We start from the raw sequence: 18,540 nt of genomic DNA on the forward strand, positions 1-18,540 counted from the left end.
CCAGCAAAGAAAGAAGGACTGGAGATTGAGTTACTAATCAATCATGTCTATGTGATGAAGCCTTAATAAAATTCCCTGAGCTAGGGGGTTCAGAGAGCTTCCAGGTTGATGAATACAACCATGTGCTGGGAGGGGCGTGCACCACAACTCCAGAGACCAGAAGCTCTTGCTTTCAGGACCATTTCTGGACCTTTCTGTGTATCTCTTCATCTGGCTATTCATCTATATCCTTTATTAAGTAATAAACCAGTAAACATAAGTTTACTGAGTTCTGTGAGCCATTACAGTAAATTATCAAACCTGAGGAGGGGGTTGAGGAATCCCTGATTTGTAGTCACGTCAGACAGAAATGTGGGTGACCTGAGGTCTCATGCTTGCTCTTGGTGTGTGAAAAGAGAACAGTGTTGTGCGGCTGAGCCCTTACCCTGAGGGGCCTGACTTCAGGCGGACAGCGTCTGAACTACATGGAATCAACAGACATGCAGCTGGTGTTGGAGAATTGGTCGGTGGGAGAAAAAATCCACACGTTGGGTGACCAGAAGTATCGGTGCAAATAGTAAAAGGAAACAGTAGAAGCAACGGTTGTGTTTTTCCTTTTCAGAAAGTGAGGACTTTCAGGAATTAAACTCTTTAAAGTTGCTTGTCAAGGAGTAAGGCTGGGGCATGGGAGTGGGGAGAGGTCGTCTTACCAAGAGAAGGGCAAAACTGATAGAAGATAAGTTTATAGACTAGAAAACCCATCTTTAGATTGACAGTAGAAAAATCACAGCAAAGATAGTGACTTAGGAATGACAAGCAAAACATCTTGCACACAGTCTCAAGTCTGTATATTAAGAATGTAAGTATAACTATATTTTAACAGAATTATAGACTGAAGCAAAAAGATAATGGGCCGTTTTCATCAGTCTTCAGCAGAAAAGAAACTGCATGACTCTGGAATCGTTTTGTCACGTACTTAACGGGAGATGGTCAAACAGATGGAACAGCAGCTATTGCCGATAAAAGATGGCTTGATTTTTTAAAAAAATGACTTAATCTTGTAGGTGTCAGGTAATAATACCAACCTAGTGGGATCAGCTCACACCCACTGGTCGATTGCAGAGAAATTAATTCATTTGCTAGACTCTGCTAGAGAAGTAACTGAAATGAAAGACCTCGAGAGGACAACTTTTTCTTTTTCTTTTTCCTTTTCTTTCTTTCTTTCTTTTTCCCTTCCTTTCTCCCTTCCCTTCCCCTTCCTTCCTTCCTTCTTCCTTCCTTTGAGAGCTCACGCATGCACGTGAAAATTGGAGGGTGGGGCAGAGGGAGAAGGAGAGAATCCCAAGCAAGCTCAACACTCAGCGCAGAGCCCAACGGAGGGCTCCATCCCCCGACCCTGAGATTAAGACCTGAGCTGAACTCAGAGTTGGACACTTCACTGTGTGTCACTTCACTGTGAGCCACTCAGGTGCCCCAGAGAGCAACTTTTTCTTAAGTTATGCCTGTTTCAATTCCTCCTGTCATTCTTCTCCAGGGAAGATGCTGAAATTGCCGCAATGCACAATAGAATCTTAGATCCAGGTGAAAATTTATGGACTTTGTTATTCTGAAATCCAGTTCTGTCATTTCATTCCCAGACCTATTTATCCAAGGTTTTGAAGAAAATACACATTTGTGTGAGAGCAAAAATTTGCTTTCCTTATGAATATATTCTGACAGTACAAAACTTCCCTTTTTTTGGACTGCTTCCAAGAAATAGCATCTTCATCAGCAGCCCAATCTTCAAGTAGGAGTTGAAAAGGCGATAAGCATTATTTGAGTTACTATAGAGAAAAGATTAATCATTGGAGAACAATGTCACCATCAGTGGTACCCCGGGCTGACAAGGAGACACTAAAATTAGCTTTCTCCACCACCCAAACTCAGTTAAAAGTGAGCATCTGTTTGTATGACAGATATAATGACCACAGGAATAGTCGAGCAGCTTGAAGTGCTGACAAAGCCTTCTCCCTGAATTATAATCCCAGACTTTAAAGACCTCTGAGGCTCTTTGTCATAAAGTTATATTAATATGTAAACTTGACCAATAAAATTTCTGATTTAGTCATGTGTCTCAGATGGTGATTTTTGGCTTCGGCCAAACGCCAATGTTAGTTTCGCCATTTCACAAGCGTCATTTCCTCAAGTGGTACATTTTTAAAGACCTTGCTTGTCCTGAAAATGTCCTCATTTGAGCCTGATGCTTGACAGTGTGGCTAAATGTAAAATTCTAGGTGGGACGTCACTTTCCCACAGAATACGCTGGAAAGCAACGATCCATATGTTCTCTCTTCTAGGGGGACGTTCAGGAAATCCAAACCCATTCCTGGTCCTTTTAATATGACTTTTGTACTCTGCCTCTCTTTAGAAGCTCTTCAGGTTTTTTTGTTTGTTTACAGTGTTCAGAAACGTCGCAGTTTCAGAGAGGTAGTCTTTCATTTTCGTGACAGGCGCCAAGACCATCCTCTCAAATGTGTGAGTTCGTGTTTTTTTTTTATGTTGGGGAAATCCTCTTTATTTCTTTGATAGCCTCCTCTTCTATTTCCTCTCTCTCAGGAACTGCTGTTTTTTGGATGTTGGGTTTTTTCTCAGGAAAAAACCGGGGCCACTGGGTCTACACTGCCCACTGGGACCTACACTGGAGAAAATCCGTGAAAATCCAAATGCAAGGTTTTATGTTTATCTCAAACTGTTCCTTATTTGTTGGCGGCAGGGGGAAACCCTTTACAAAAAGAAGTAGCAGGAGCGAGTGGGAGGGGGACGATGGAAACAGAGGCTGGAGTCAGCCCCATTCTCTTCCACTGACTCCCTCTTTTCACCCCGACAAGCTCACGCCTGCCAGCAGCAAGAGAAACCGGCCCGCACCCCACGGGCCGGCTTCCTTGCCCTCAGCTTTGGGTGATCTCCTGCGAGCCACGTCAGTTTCTGGGTCACTGTCTCCTCATCAGTGAAAGGAAATGTGAAAACTAATACCCGTCTAGCCTACTGAAATAATAGGACCTCCTATTATTTTCAGGTGAGGTGTGAAGAACTTTGGAGAGGAGGGACTTGGAATCAGCCAATCTTGGTTCATGTGGGAGGAATTTTTATTACAATAACAGTGGAGTCGGTTGTTTTTAAAACACTGTGTGTGTGTGTGTGTGTGTGTGTGTGTGTGTGTCAGTCTCCAGTGTTATTTAGTTTCTGAGAGAGCACAGCCTCAAATGACAATTGCCAAGAGGTTGGTTTTCAGCGGGGGAGACTGAACAGCCCCCTCCCTTGATGGCAGGATCGGAAGGCCCAGACTACCTGAGGCACTCATTATGTCACTTGTATGTAAAAAAGCCCAGCCTCTCACAGTTCCAGAGGCCTCGATGTGGAGCTCTGCATTCTGGCCTGGTTTTGGCACAAGCACTACTTCCTGGTTTGAGATAGAGGCCTGTTGCTGTCATTTGACTGAAAGGACATGGGCACTGTTGGCTTTCTGTCGGGATGACAGAGAAGACGTTTTCATCTCCCCAGCCTGTTCCTCTCTCGTCACTGGTCCCTGGTCCCTGCCACAGCCCCAGCTCAGGCCCAGAGTGTGGTAAATCTTCCTGCCCCAACCTTCTGGGTGTACTCTCCACGCTGGGCAACCTCACGTTCCCCAAAGCTCTGGTCTGACCCACCACTATCTCACGGTAAACCCCTCCATGGGGGTACTTAACTTAGGCCTTATCCTTTAGTCTCGCCTTGCGTTAATAGCCCATCGCTGTTTTAGTTGAAACTGACTATTCCTGTCATTCCTCATTCCGGCCTTTAGAAAAGAATTAATCAAGCCGTTCCCTTTATTTCCTATTTTTCTGTCTTTCCACATTTGGAATGCTCGCGTGCTATTTCTATGCTTCTGGTAGTTCCCTTCAAAGTTTACTGCACGTATTTAACCCAAAATCTTACGACGGGGGGCTCAACCTTCCTCCCCGCCCACCCCATTTCTCCATCTCTGAACTCTCACACTGCTGTTCCGGGGAAAAACCTATTTTGAGTTTATGCATATAGTGACCACTTACTCACTTACCGTTTTTTTCTGGTCATATCATACTATCCTGTTGGCATCATTTTCTTCCTTGAAGTTTATTCTTTAGAATGGTTCTCTTGGTGGTAAATGCTCTCAGTTTTGCATCCTGTAGATACGTGGCCCTTATTCTGGAAGAGTCCCTTAAAAAAAAAAAAAAATTTTTTTTTTTTTTAATTTATTTGACAGAGAGAGAGAAAGAGAGGTAGCCAAAGAGTGAGCACAAGCCGGGGGAGCGACAAGCAGGCTCCCCGCTGAGCAGGGATCTTGACCTGAGCAGAAGGCAGACACTTAATAGACTGAGCCACCCTTTTGCAGAGGGCACAGATCTAGGTGGACAGCTCTTTTCGCTCGACGGGTTATGGTCAGTCTCCTGGCTTCCATTGTTCTGCTGAGAAGTCGGCTTCCTTCCAACCGTCCTTTTCAGGGGATCTGTGTTTTCTCCCCGGTGACTTTCAAGGTCTTCTCTCTGTCTTTGATGTTTTGCCATTTCAATGCAGTGTGTCTAGGCATGGATTTGGTTTTAGTTTATCTTGCTTCCCATATGTTATGTGTCCTGGATCTGTGGGTTCGCAGATCATTCAGTTTGCATCATTTCTGGGATCTCCTCAGTAGCGATCACCTCTGCTCCATTTTATCTTCATTCTCCTTCCAGAACTCCAATCAGGTATAACAGGCCTTGTTCTATCTTTGAGGCCTTTAACTTCTCTTTCGTTTTCCCCATATTCCTGCATTTCTTTGCTGTGCTCTGAATAAATTCCCTTTCAACGTGTCATCTCATCTTCTGTTTAACTTAGTGAATATGGTTGTCATTGCAGTGGTTACACTTTTTATTTTGATAATTTCCATGTCTTTGTTTTTTCAGATATGCCTGTCATTTTTGTGGCCCTTCTGTAGTAAACTTCTCTTTGTAAACTGCATCCTTGCTGGGGATAAGACAGGAAGAGGGGGGTCAAAGAATTTCCATTCACGATGGAAACTTAGAGATCCTCAGAACGAAATGACGGTGTAATCACCACATTTTAAAACTTGTGCAATGCCGCATGTGGGATGTTTGGAAACTTTTCTACCTGAAACACCTGCCTCAGAAAAGAGGAAAAGGTGAGAATTACTTAGGTGAGACTCCCCTCCATAGCAGAACCGAAAGCCCGAAGGAAATAGGAGGTAAATAGAGATAAGCGTGAAAACTAATGAACTCAAAGGGAATGAGGAAAGCTCAAATCTGGTTCTTCTGGAAGCATGATCTATCCTCACTGTCTTACACCCACGATTTGGTTTTTACCTCATTGGGCTCCTGATATTGCTCCAGCAAAGGAAGTTCTAGTAATTTCCTACAGACCAGACCTGAATGAACTCTTGGGGGTGCTCATCCACTGCCTGGCCATGGTGTTTCTGACTAGTCCCTAAAGTTCAGATCCAACTGCCTGCTCGGTGTCCCCACTCAGGTTTGTCTAACAGGCACTTGAAATTTGGGACGCCCGCACCCGAGCCCTTGACATCCCCGCCCCAAGCCTCACTCCTCTTGCTATTTCCCTATATCGGAAAGGTCAGCTCTATTTTTTGTTCCTCAAACTGAAAATACTCCCTAAGTCCTCCTTGCTTCCCTCCTTGACCTTTTACGGCCATAATAATCTCTTCAACACACAAAGTCAGATGATCCGAGTCCCTGTTCAAATCCTCCTGTGGCCTCCCATCACCTTTAGAATGCAACCCAGTCTCCTCACCTGGCCGCTGCTGGCCTCTCCACCCACCATTCCCCTCATTCACAGGTGGCTCCTGCCACCTGGCCATCCGTCATGCTCCTACCCCAGGGCCTTTGTGCTTGCCGGTTCTCTCTGCAGGGAATATTCTTCCCCCCAGAGTTCCCAGGCTCACTCTGCTACTTTATTCAGGTCTTTGCTCAAATGTCTCCACCTCGGAGAGGACTTCTTTAATGCTGTACTTGAAATGGAACACACAGGCCTCCCCTGTATCCACTCAGCTATGTGTCCCCCGCACCTTATTTCAATTTAGAACACTCACCATGGCCGACACGGTGATATGTTTATCCCTCCGTTGGCTGCTGTCTCTCGCCCATCCCCACCCAGTGGAATGCCTACAAGCACTTGGGACTTGATCTGTGCTGCTCTCACCCCTGGACTCTCAAGCCTAGCACAGTGCCTAGGACACCATGGAGCTTAATAAATATTTGCTGAATGTGTGCATGGATGATTAAGAGTGAATAAATAGACGAGCTTGGGATATGACAGAGATACAGAAGAGGGTGCAGGGTTGGGGGAGGCCGGGTTGTTCTAACTCTCTAAGGCCACCTCCTGCAGAAAGCCTTCCTGACTCCCAGGTGAGGGGTCTTACCCTCGCTGCCCCCAGAGCGTCATGTCTTTTCATGGCATTTATTCTACCTTTGGATGTGTTTTGACGGGGCTCTTCTTGAGAACAGGGACTGACCTTGCCCCTCTCCGCACCCCTGGCGCCCAGCCGCGCTATAGGACAGAAGCTCGTTCAGTGCTTCCTGCGCCAGATGAAACCCACACTGGCTACACTACGTCTACTTGAACCTGGCTTTCATCTAATTGTTAGCCGAGGCACCTGCGCCAAAGCAAGCCAGATCTAAAATTTATTGACAAAAAGACTAGATGGGATAAAGCCCTTTCAAGGGTGAGTTCCCTGATTCAGATCATCTGAGAGCAAAGTAGAAATGGCAATATCGTGATAGGTCCTTGAGGCCAGGGACTAAATACAACAATCTTTGTAAATCTTCCAGTAACTCGGCATTAATGATGACACAGTGTGCTTTGTAAATAAGCAAATGTTGCATGAATGAATTTGACAAAAGCTTCTTGTCTCTCTCTCTCTCTCATTTTTGTGTGTGTTTGTTTCCTATTTGCAAATTGTCTCCAATGACAAACTCCAGGACCCCTTCAAGTTAAATTTTTAAAAAATTCTAGTTCCTTTTTAAGTGGAGGCTGTTGGTTCTTAGGCCCAAGGTGAGAGCTAAGGGAAGCTTCAGTCGCCCTGTGGCTAAAGGGTGCTGGGGAGGCTCTGCCCTTTGCAGCCTCTGCTCTCCTGATGTTGCTGGGAACCAGGAGATCTCTTTTGGCCTCTTCTGGCTCCTGGAGGGACCACAGAGACACAAGACTCCCTATCTTACTTTACAGCCTACTGTGTTGGGCAGCAAGCACCTGCTGCGGGCTCTTGAGGGCGCTGGTGGCAGACCTCTCCAGACACTCTCCCTGGGGCCCCACAACACAGGGGAGCTGAGCTGATCCTGACCTGCACTGGGCTGCCGCCGGGGAGGAAGAAGGAAAGGACTAGAGTAAGGGAGGAGTAGCCTGTGCTATATAAATCACAGGTGTTTGCCAAGTGGAAAAATACCCAACCCTCAGAATGTTTCATTTTATGTTTCTTAGAAACATTTCATTAGAGGAGGAAAATGAAACCATGCCCGCAGAAGCCAGGTGTGACCTGCTTCCCTCCATCCTGCACGCCCAGGGCTACCTTTCCTGGGCACTTGGGCTGAAGGGCGCCAGGCCCTGAACGCCCAGAGCAAATGGCACGCCTTTGTGTCACATGCTGCCCTTGTGAAGAGGTTATCCTTGACGTGCCTGAGAGGCCTCTGGTCCTCTGCTCATTCCAGAGCTCTCTGGGGACCACATCGTGCTCAGTGTAGCTTCTAGAAAGCTCCTTTTCTGTTGCTCCTTCCTCCAGGCCCCCAAGGAGACTGTCTGAGCCGGGTGTCTGAGCTCTTGGCTGGGCAGACTGGAGCTCCAGCTGGACTCCTCTAGCTCTGGCCACACACTTGGACCAGGATGGGGAAGAAGGGACCCACCCAGCCCTGAAGGAAATGGCAGGGTCCCTGTCACCTTCCCAGTGGGCACTGGCTCTGGGGGCAGGCTGGCTATGTGCTGTGACCTAAGGTGGCTGGAGCCGTGCCCACAGGCAGGCTCTGTCAGCCGTTGTTGAGGTGGTCCCATCTAGTGGTTAGCAGTACATGCTCTCATCTCAGAGGACCAAGGGGAAGCTACTAAGGCACTCAGAGTCTCAGTTTCCTCATCTGAACACGGGAGTGACCCTAGCACATACCTTGTGCTTTGTTGTGAAGATTACAAAAAAGGATACCTGTGATGTGATTATCGGGGTGCCCCTCATTTCGGAGGGCCATGGGATACAAGGGTATAACTGTCAAGCTGAATAACAGGGGCCTGAGTGACAGAGTGATTCCTTGTCCCCACAGGAGGGAGGCGGCCGCCCTGGCCTGGGAAAGCTTCGGGAGGCGAGGAGTCTGTTGAGCAAGGCTGGGGCGGGGACTCGTCGGCCCAGCCTTGGGATGCCGTGTGGGACAAGCTATTTGATCCCCACGACCACCCTCTTGGAGGTGTATTACTATCCCATTTCTCACATGCGAAGACACCGCCTTCGGGATGGTAAATCCGTGGCCTGTGGTCGCACAGTGAGTGCGTACCGGACCTGGGGTTTGAAACTCAACTTAAAAGCTTATTGGTCTTTCCTATTGTTGCTGCTCCCCACACCCGGACGGCCTTCCAAGTCTTAGGGAATCCCTTGAGGTGTGAGTCCCAGTGGGCAAGGCTCCTTCTCCCTGCTTAGTCAGAGTGAGCCACTGGACCCCTTGTCACTATTTACCCCAAACACAGACTTCCAACCCCGCACGGGGTTCCAGAGCAAGGGGTCACGAAAAAGGAGTCACGGTGGCCCTACAGTGCGGGCTGTGTCTGCCTGGGGGCTCCTGTTGGGGGGTTTCAGCAGCCTGGCTTCCTGAATGCCTGGTTCCCACCTAACTGTCCTAGCCTGTGCCTCCAGCTTCCTGCAGGTGGCCTGAGTCCCCGCATATCCTTGTCAAAAATACCCTTTCATTTACGTGGCCAGAGTCAGCTCCTGGTCCTTGCATGGAAGAACACTGACAGACACAGGCCCAAAGCCACATCAGGTGGCTCTTCGAGGACGTCTACCTACCTTGACGAGGAAAAGGAGTAGGGGCTGCATCAGGCCCTCCGTGCAGGACAGGGGTGTTGTTGGCTGCCTTTGACCTCATCCTTTCGGGCTGGAAGTGCCCTTCACTAGGTGCTGGAGTGAAGGCGTTCTTGTTGGGCCCCGTACCCTGAGCTTCGCTGCAGTCAGGAGACATGGCAGTTCGGGAGGTTAGGAGCCAGCCCTGGACACCCACCCCCCACCGTCAACAACCCCCTTTACCCATATATACCTCATGCTCTTCCACACGCACAGTACCCACTTCCCCACATCGTCTCCTCCATCCCCAGACACACACTGCCTGTGTCCGTTTCGGGTTCCTCTGGCTCCTCTGGCCCAGGTTATTTCTCTCCCCTGTCAGCCCACTGAGCTGCCCATTCTGGGGCCAGTAAAAGTGGGAGGGGTGAGGCAGGGCAGGGCGAGTGAGAGGCTAGAAAAATGAGCAGCCGTGGCATGGGCATGGAGGGGCTTTGCGTGCCCTGCTGAAGTCTGGCCTGTGAGCACAGACAGCCTCCGAAATGCAAGGTCAGACGTGAGACTCTGGGGTGCCCCCGTCAGCTCCTGGATCCCAGAGGTCGACAAGGCAGAACCCTGGAAGGCCCTGCTCCTGCTTCCACCTGAGCCTGTGCTTTTCTTCCCCCTCCTCCTTGGGATGCCCCAGGGCTTTCTGCTTCCCCAGCGGGTGCGGGGCTGTGAAGGGAGTGGATGAGCCAGCATCCTGCGTGTTGTATTCTCTCCTGGACCTTCAGAGAGGACAGCCTGACCTGCCCCTCCCCAGCCTGGGGTTGTAAGGAGAGACTTTGCCTTCATATCTGCCTCTTCTGTGCTCAGGGCAGCGCCTAACAGTGTCCCACAGATGCGTGGAGGACTGAGGGGCAGCCCGAAGGACAGGGAACCCAGGTGGGCAGCTGAATTTGACGCCCCCTCCAGCACAGCGGAGGAGTGTCCCAGCTGTTTCTTTCCTATCAGCAAATGTCCTGCGGTCCAAGGCAGCCTTGAGTGTGGGCCTGATTCTTAGGGTTTCACGCCTCCTGGATTTGGGTCTGATGATCTCCTGCTGGCTTCCAGTTCCCAAATGCTTTTAAAAGTGATTTTTCTTTCCTTTTTAAAATTCCACTCAGCATTTTATTTATTTATTTTTTAATTTTTTTTAAAGATTTTATTTATTTATTTGACAGAGAGAAATCACAAGTAGACGGAGAGGGAGGCAGAGAGAGAGAGAGAGAGGGAAGCAGGCTCCCTGCTGAGCAGAGAGCCCGATGCGGGGCTCGATCCCAGCACCCTGAGATCATGACCTGAGCCGAAGGCAGCGGCTTAACCCACTGAGCCACCCAGGCGCCCCCCACTCAGCATTTTAAATGGTCGCGGGTGTGAGCGTTGATGGAAGCCGGTCGATGGAGTTGTTACCATAGATGATAAAATGAGGTGGTTTCCCTGACTTAACATGTTCCCCCTTCTCTGTGAAACTATTTCTTATGCTTTCTCTTGTCTCCTTTCTCCTTAAATCCCCAAACCTTCTTCCCCATCCCCAGTCTGACTAGTGGCCTCCAGTCCTAGCTTACCGGGAGAACAGAAGCAGGAGGACAGCCCCCACCGGCCCTCGCCTCCCATTCTCCCGCCCACATTGCCCCGACACCCCTGCCGCGCTCCGCTCCCGGCGCAAGGACCAGCCTCCACCTTCTCCTGGGAGGGAGGCTGCGGCCTCCTCCTGCGCCCCTGACCGCACAGCCGTTGCCCACCTAGAGCCTGGCTGCATCAGAGTCTCCCTCTGTGGGGATGTTTCCATGGGAACACGAACAAGTCGTAGTATCTCCTTCTCAAAGAAAATCTGTCCCTGTCCTGTCCCTCTCGTGTCTGGCTACCTCCAGCTTTAAGGCTCCTCACTGCGGCAAAACTCCTTTAAAAAGCTGTTGACGCCGTGTCCTCCTCGGACCCCACCCCAAGCTGGATTTTGTCCCCCACCCACCCACCCACCCACCCACAGACGCAGTTTTGTCAAGGTCACCAATGATTTCCGCGGTCAGCTGCCGAGCCCTGTGGTCAGTTCTCAGCCCTGGTTTTCCTAGAGCCGCCCGGGGGGTGGCGTCTCACTGACGGTGTTCCCTTGCTCTCAGGCCCCCCCTGAGGCTTCCCAGGGACCCCAGCCCTGGGAATCTCAGTGAGCACACAGCCCCTGGTGAGCTCAGCGCGTCTATCGGGCGCAGTGTGCCCCACGCACCGCAGGCCAAAGTTCCGCACTCCCCGCGCGGCCCCGCCCCCCGCCCCCCGCCCCAGGCTCGCGCTGCCCACCATTTACATTCCCCCTTCCTCACGCGCTTCCGTGTCCAGCAGGAACTGCATGTGCACAGGAGCAGAGGCCTCAGTGCGCCCATCCCATTCAGTAAGTGGTAACCCCATTCTGCGGGGTGCTTGGGTCACATGAACCGACCTTGACTTCTTCCATTCACCATCATCACCAACGAGTGAACAAATCATGTTGGCTTCACCTGCAGAAGACTGACCAAATCACGGCCCTCCCTGTGGGTCTGAGTCACCATAGTTCCCCACCACCATTATTTCAGTAGACTCTTAACTGTCCCCAACACTGGGTTCTCCAGACTGACCAAAACTATAAAGCCATCCTGTTTCCTTCGCTCAGTCATCCAGGGCTCCATCTGGCCTGGAGGAAAAGCCCAGCTCTTTGCAGCAGATGGCAGGTCTCAGGTGATGGGCAGGAGGGTAGGTAACTGTGGGGTCAGCCCCATGCTCGCTGCCACAGACCGCCAGGCAGGCCCACCTCGGAGGTCTGGTGGCTGGAAAAGGCACTCTCGTCCTTGCCTTAAACATGACCTTGTCTGAAATACGACCTTCCCTTTCCCTAGAATGCCCTTCCCTGTTTGCTGCAGCCGGACTCCTACCTACCACATCCAACAAGCTTCTCGCTCTTCCAACTTCAGTCCAATGCTTCCTCTCTGTGAACGGGAACTAGGGTGGCTTGGGTTCCTCTGCACTTCCCTGCGGCCCTGTCTACTCCCAAGGGTGCAATCCCTGCCCTCAGACCTCCTCCTTGCTTAGGAAAATTCACTTCCCTTGCTCAAGGGCCTCCTTCGCAAACCACCCCCTGCCCCCGGAAATGCTCTCTTCCAAGCTCTGGTGTCAGCCGGTACACAGGTTTGCTAGAAAGCATGCTTTTTGCCTTTCTGGCGCACCTTCTTCTAGCCCAGCAGGTCCACCCGCGTTAGAGTTGGTGCAGGATCTCCAGCGCCAGACATCGTTCTTGGCACATAGACGCTCAAATGTTTCAGGGAAAAATAATTCCAAAAGGAGTTAAGTGGAGTTGTATAAATACGAAACATGGTGAGCAATTATCATATGACTTACAGAAGATCATTACATATACTATTCTGCAATGTGTCCCATGGGATCTAAAATCACTAGTAGGGTTCAAATTAGAATTTTTCTAGGTCTCTCTTCTGATCGGAGATATTTCCCATCTTTCAATAACTCGTACCTATTAGGTCAAAAGCCTTAAAAGAAGGGAGGGGTCATATTGGGCGGGAAATGTTAAAGGGTTTTTCAGGCGACATCTGTCTTCTGTTTGGCAAACATTCCGTGGTGAGCTTGGTGTCGGTGGGGCATGAGCTCCGGGGCTGGAAGGACTGTGTTGGGGCCACTGGAGGTCCCAGCGAGTCCTTAGTCTCACTTTGCCCCGCAGCCAGGAGTTAGCCAGCGTTAGGGTATACTGAAAAACATAAGCAAGAGGTTTCACCACAGCCCGAGCCTCCCAAGCTCCAGCCGGCTGAAGAGCAAATGAATATAAAGAAAAGAAATTGAGATGACCGCCCTCTAGTGGTGTGCATTTCTGGCTTTCTACCTCTGAACTGTTTCAAAACAACCTGCCCACGCTCTTTTAGTTTGGAGTCATCCAAAGTTTTGATGAATATTTTTGAAAGCTATTTCCAGGGGAGTCCTTTAACCACTTCCTAAATACATTCTTCTTCTTCTTTTTTTTTTTTTTTCTCTCCTTGCAGATGGCTGAACCCAGGCTTTCAAAAGGGAGAGCCACTGCCAGGACCATGGGCCTAGCCTGGGCCATGGGCAGAGCAGTCTTGGGGTCTGAAAAGGACTGCAGGACAGGAAGGTTTTATGGGTTTTATGGGTCTCTGGGATATGGATGTCTTTTCTCAAGTTCAAGGCTAATCTTCCCACTTTTGAAAATCATACCCCCTGGCTTCTTCAGCTATCTTTGCCTAATCAGATAGCTCCTTTCCCCTTAGCTTCACTTCAGTTTAAATGTCAGTGACCTGAAGAAACAATCTTGACCATCCTCCCCACTCCAAGCCTGTCCTAAGCTTAATTACACGCTCCTCCTACCACACAGAACACACAATGACTTCCTCTACTAGAGCATTTGTCATAATATTAAGCAGTCCAAGTCCCTCCCTAGATGAGGGTGATTTATTTTAGTCCCTCCCTAGATGAGGGTGACTGATTGACTGATTTTTTTTTTTAATTTTATTTATTTATTTGTCAGAGAGAGAGAGAGAGCAAGTGAGCGAGCACAGGCAGAGGCAGAGGGAGAAGCAGGCTCCCTGCTGAGCAAGGAGCCCGATGCGGGACTCGATCCCAGGACGCTGGGATCATCACCTGAGCCGAAGGCAGTGGCTTAACCAACTGAGCCACCCCGGCATCCCTGTTTATTTATTTTGATGTATATATCTTTGAAGCTTTTTAGAGCTCTGGAAACGGTGGGTAGAAGCTCGATAAATGTGTGTGGAATATATAACCATCCCAATTATCTTCTGCATCACAAATTTTCTAGTCCAGCTTTCTGCTCCTGCTCCTGCTCCCTTCCAGCTCTGTGTGGGCGGCAGTTGTACCAGAGGCAGGGGAAGCTGGGAGCCGACACTTGATTTGGTGTGCAGAAAACATGCCCTTAGGCATTGTTAGAGACAGAAGCCACCTCAGGGGCAAATGAATGGGAAAGGTGACCCTGCTAGCTTGAGGTCTGGGTTCTGGTTGGGACAAGAAACAAGTTGGCAGGCACATTGGCTAGAAATGTCCCAGGGAGATGGATCCAGGGAATCCAGACTATAGCTTGCCACACATCCTGAGCGGGAAGGGGGTGGGAGGGCACAAAAGCCGGGCAGAGCACACATTCAGGGGAGACCAGAGGGAGCCCTGGACATTCATGGCTGAGTGACACAGGCAAAACACACATACAAGGGCCCAGGGTTAAAAGCTAGGGAAGACTTGTCAACTGCCTGAATGTTAAATGTGTTCCCCAACCCCCACACAGATCTGGTGGCAAAGGGTAGAAACTCTTGCCAGCTAAAGGTATTTGAGGACAACTTTTGTTATGCAAATTGTTGACCCCCCACCCCCCAAAGCTATGCTGACACAGAGATGACTCCAGGAAGCCAGATCTAAAAATACAAACAAGATTTAGGAGCGCTGGATGGCTCAGTGGGTAAAGCATCTGCCTTCAGCTCAGGTTATGACCCCAGGGTCCTGGGATGGAGCTCTGGTCAGGCTCTCTGCTCAGCGGGGAGTCTGCTTCTCCTGCCTCTCCCTCTCCAATAAAAAAAAAAACATTAAAAAAAATGTTTAAATAAAAAATATATATGAACAAGATTTAAAAATACAAAACTGAGCAGAAACATAAGTGGCCAGGAAAGATTATCTCCACACAATTAGTCCAAGGAAATCATTGAACAAATAAAAACAGCAGTAGCAACAAGCACCTCCTCCTCGGGTAGAGAACAGAGCAGAATCCGGAGCTGCTACAAAAATATATTACCTAAAATGTCCATTTTTTTCTTTCTTTCTTTCGTTCTAGGATTTTATTTATTTAGTCATTTGGGAGAGAGAGAGAGAGGACAGAGGTAGGAGAGAGGAGCAGAGCAGGAGGGACAAGCCAACTTCAGGCTGAGCGCAGAGCCTGATTCGGGGATCGATCCCATAACCCTGAGATCCGCACCTGCGCTGAAATCAAGGGTTGGGTGCTTAACTGACTGAGCCACCCAGGCACCCTTAAAATGTCCATTTTTCAATAAAAAAAATATAAGATATACAAACAAACTTAAGAGTGAACTATTATTGGGGGGGGGAGAAGTCAATAAATACTACCTCTGCCTCTGACATCCCCTCCACTAATGCCAGCAGCACTCCCTCTCCCCCGCAGTCATGACAACCAAAAACACCTTCTAATATTGCCAAATGTCTCCTGGGGGAAGTAGGGCAAAAGCAGCCTGAGTGAGAACCACTGCCCCAAAGCAATACTAATCAACAGAATGTGGTACTGACACAAGGAAAGACATAGATCAGTGGAACCAATATTAAGAATCCGGTAATAAAATCTTACCACACATTTATGATCCATTGATAGTTTACAAAGGTGTCAAAGCAATTTAATAGGGAAAGAGCAGTCTTTTCAATAAATAGTACTAGGATAATTACTCACATGCAACAGTGACTTTAGACCCTTACCATACATGAGAAATTAACTCCAAATGCATCCTTAACCTAAATGTCAGAGCTAAAATTATAAAACTTTTAAAAGAAAATGTTAAGTCTAAAGTTTCTGTAACCTTGGATTAGGCAACAAAAAGACAATCCTTAAAAGAAAATCTTGATAAACTGTCCATTATCATAATCAAAATATTTTGTATTTCAAAATACACCCTTAAAAATGAAAGGACAAATCACAATGTTAAAGAAAATAAATACAGAATATATAAAGAGCTCTTACAACACAATAAGATAAACAATCCTAGTTTTTAAGGGGGCAAAATATTTGAATGGACGTTTTACAAAAGATACAGGAATGGCTAATAGCATAGATATTTACTCATTAGTCACTAGGGAAATACAAATTAAAACGACACTGAGAGACAACTTCACACTCACTCAAATGGCTATAAGGAATGAGAGAGAACAGCAAGTGTTGGTGGGGATCTGGAGAAGCTTGTGAGAAGCTGGTGAGAATGTAAAAACAGTATGGAAGACAATCTAGCAGTTCCTTAGAGTTATACATAACTTTACCCACCAGTTCCATTCCTAAGTGCGTATCCAAGAGAAATGAAAAAATATGTCCACACAAAAACTTGCCTGCAAATATTCATAACAACATTATTCACAATAGCCAAAAAAGGGAGACAATCCATGTGTTCATTCGTTGGTGAGTGGAGACACAGTGATATGTCCATACAATGAAGTTATTTCCAGCAATCAAAAGGAACACTGATAAAGTATAAATCAATCAATCAAGCAAGCAAGCAAGCAAGCAAGCAGGCTTGAAAACTTTGTTACGCTAGGTTAAAGAATCCAAGTGCAAAAGACCACATGTGAATGAGGCCATGCATATGAAATAGCCAGGAAAGGCAAATCTATAAAGACAAACATAGATCACCGGGTGTCAGAAGCCAGGATAGGAATGAAGGCTGCCTGTAAGTGGGCATGCTGGGTCTTTACGGACTGAGAGTGTTGTATACCCCTGTTACTTCCCACTTGCGGTGGGAAAGCCTGAGGTAAATTGCACCTCAAGAACGCTGGTATTTTTTTTAAAAGAAGCGAATATCAAAAAATGAATTCTTATACTCTTACCCCACAAAGATAATGGCCACATTCAGTGTACATTTTTTGCTGTGTTTTAGAAAAAAAAAATTTCTATAGTTTTTAAATTGCTTGGTTAAAATAAATAAACTGCTTTGTTCATCTATATCATGAACATATTTGGTTGTCATTAAATTTTTTATGACAAAACTGCACAAGTCTTATTTCATAGAATCCTGAATGATAAAACTGGAAAACCATCTTAAAGATTATCTAATGCCTTCATATTACCCCTTTTGGTTTTAATTTCCTTATGTATAAAATAAGAAGGTAGAACTAGATGGTTTTCTTGGGTCTCTTCTGCCCTAACTGCCCTTCCCTTTTTTTTTTTTTTCTTTTTTTTAAGTAGGCTCCACACCCTGAGTTGAGTACAATGCTACAACGTGAGGCTTGAACTCATGACCCTGAGATCAAGACCTGAGCTGAGATCAAGAATCAGACACTTGGGGTGCCTGAGTAGCTCAGTTAAGCATCTGCCTTCAGCTCAGGTCATGATCCCAGAGTCCTGGGATCGAGCCCTGCATCAGGCTCCCTGATCAGTGGGGAGCCTGCTTCTCCCTCTCCCACTCCCTTGCTCTTGCTGTGTCTCTGTCAAATAAATAAATAATATCGTAAAAAAAAAAAAAAAAAGTCAGACTCTTAACAGAGCCACCCAGGCAACCATGCCAGACCAGGTACATGGATTTTTCTCAAGTGAAAATTCTCCTGAAAATCCTATACTATACTCATTTTACCAACAAGAAAATTGTGATTTTCTGGGTGTTAAGAAACTGAAATTTTTGGAGTGGGAAGGGAGAACAGGTTTAATGGTTACAGAGATGTGTTGGAAGTGATGAGGAAGTTTTGGAAATAGTGATGTTCACACAACATCATTAATGTAACTATTAAGGCCATGGCACTGTACCTTTAACACTGGTTAAAATAGCACATTTTATGTTATATTTTATCACAAAATTTTAAAAAATTGTGTTAGGTCGGCCAACAGGATGCTCTCATCTTACACATTATGCCAATTCCATCTCAGTAAAGCTTTAAAAAAAAAATATGGGTTCCATGCTTTTTAAAAAACAGCTTTACTGGGGCACCTGGGTGGCTCAGTCATTGAGCGTCTGCCTTCGGCTCAGGTCATGATCCAAGGGTCCTGGGATCGAGCCCCACATCGGGCTCCCTTCTCAGCAGGAAGCCTACTTCTCCCTCTCCCTCTGCTGCTTCCCCTGCTTGTGTTCCCTCTCTCACTATCTCTGTCAAATGAATAAATAAAATCTGAAAGAAAGAAAAAACAGCTTTACTGAGATAGAAATGGTGTAAGTGGGTACAAACTTAAGCTGCCGATGATTTGATATGCAGTATGTATTGTGCAATGACCAGCACAATAAACTTAGTTAACATACCCACCATCTTACATACTTCGTGTGATGAGAACATTAAAATCGACTTTCTCAGCAAGTTTCAAGTATGTAATACAGACCTGTCAACTGTAATCACCATCCGTACGTTACATCCCCAGAACTTAACCTTAGACGTCTGTGTCCTGTGGCCAGTATTTTCATTTCCCCCACCCTTACCCCCAGTAATCACTCATCTATGATGTTTCTATGACAAACCCATTCTCTTAACATGAATGTTATCTGCATGTTGACAGTCTTTTCTAACCTAATAAAATGGTGATGGAAATTTCAGGTATCTGGCAGAGGCCCAGATTTTATCAGTCGCAGTTACCCAGAGACCTTCTCTTCTTTTACCTGGTCCTGTTTTAGTTGCTCTTGAAGAGGTAAGTCTGCAATGAATTTTGATGTGGCCACAATGTATATTCCCTTGTTTGAAATTTTGATCAAGCTGAAATCCACTGTGCTGGAAAGAACGAGACCCTGGTTGTAAACTAGTTGTTTGAGGTTTTACTGCTACTTTCTTTG

At 47.4% G+C, this 18,540-nt stretch overlaps 1 long non-coding RNA gene across 1 annotated transcript; it reads right to left on the reverse strand.

Annotated features, from left to right (window-relative positions):
• Positions 1–1,398: 1,398 nt before the first annotated feature.
• On the reverse strand, positions 1,399–10,152 carry LOC116567899. Its single transcript, XR_004276420.1, has 3 exons — positions 4,324–10,152; positions 4,055–4,194; positions 1,399–1,802 (listed from the first exon to the last, which is right to left on the reverse strand). It is a non-coding gene; the product is annotated as an uncharacterized LOC116567899 (long non-coding RNA).
• Positions 10,153–18,540: the final 8,388 nt, after the last annotated feature.

The sequence above is a fragment of the Mustela erminea genome, chromosome 10 (genome assembly GCF_009829155.1).
Source record: "Mustela erminea isolate mMusErm1 chromosome 10, mMusErm1.Pri, whole genome shotgun sequence".
Taxonomy (NCBI): domain Eukaryota; kingdom Metazoa; phylum Chordata; class Mammalia; order Carnivora; family Mustelidae; genus Mustela; species Mustela erminea.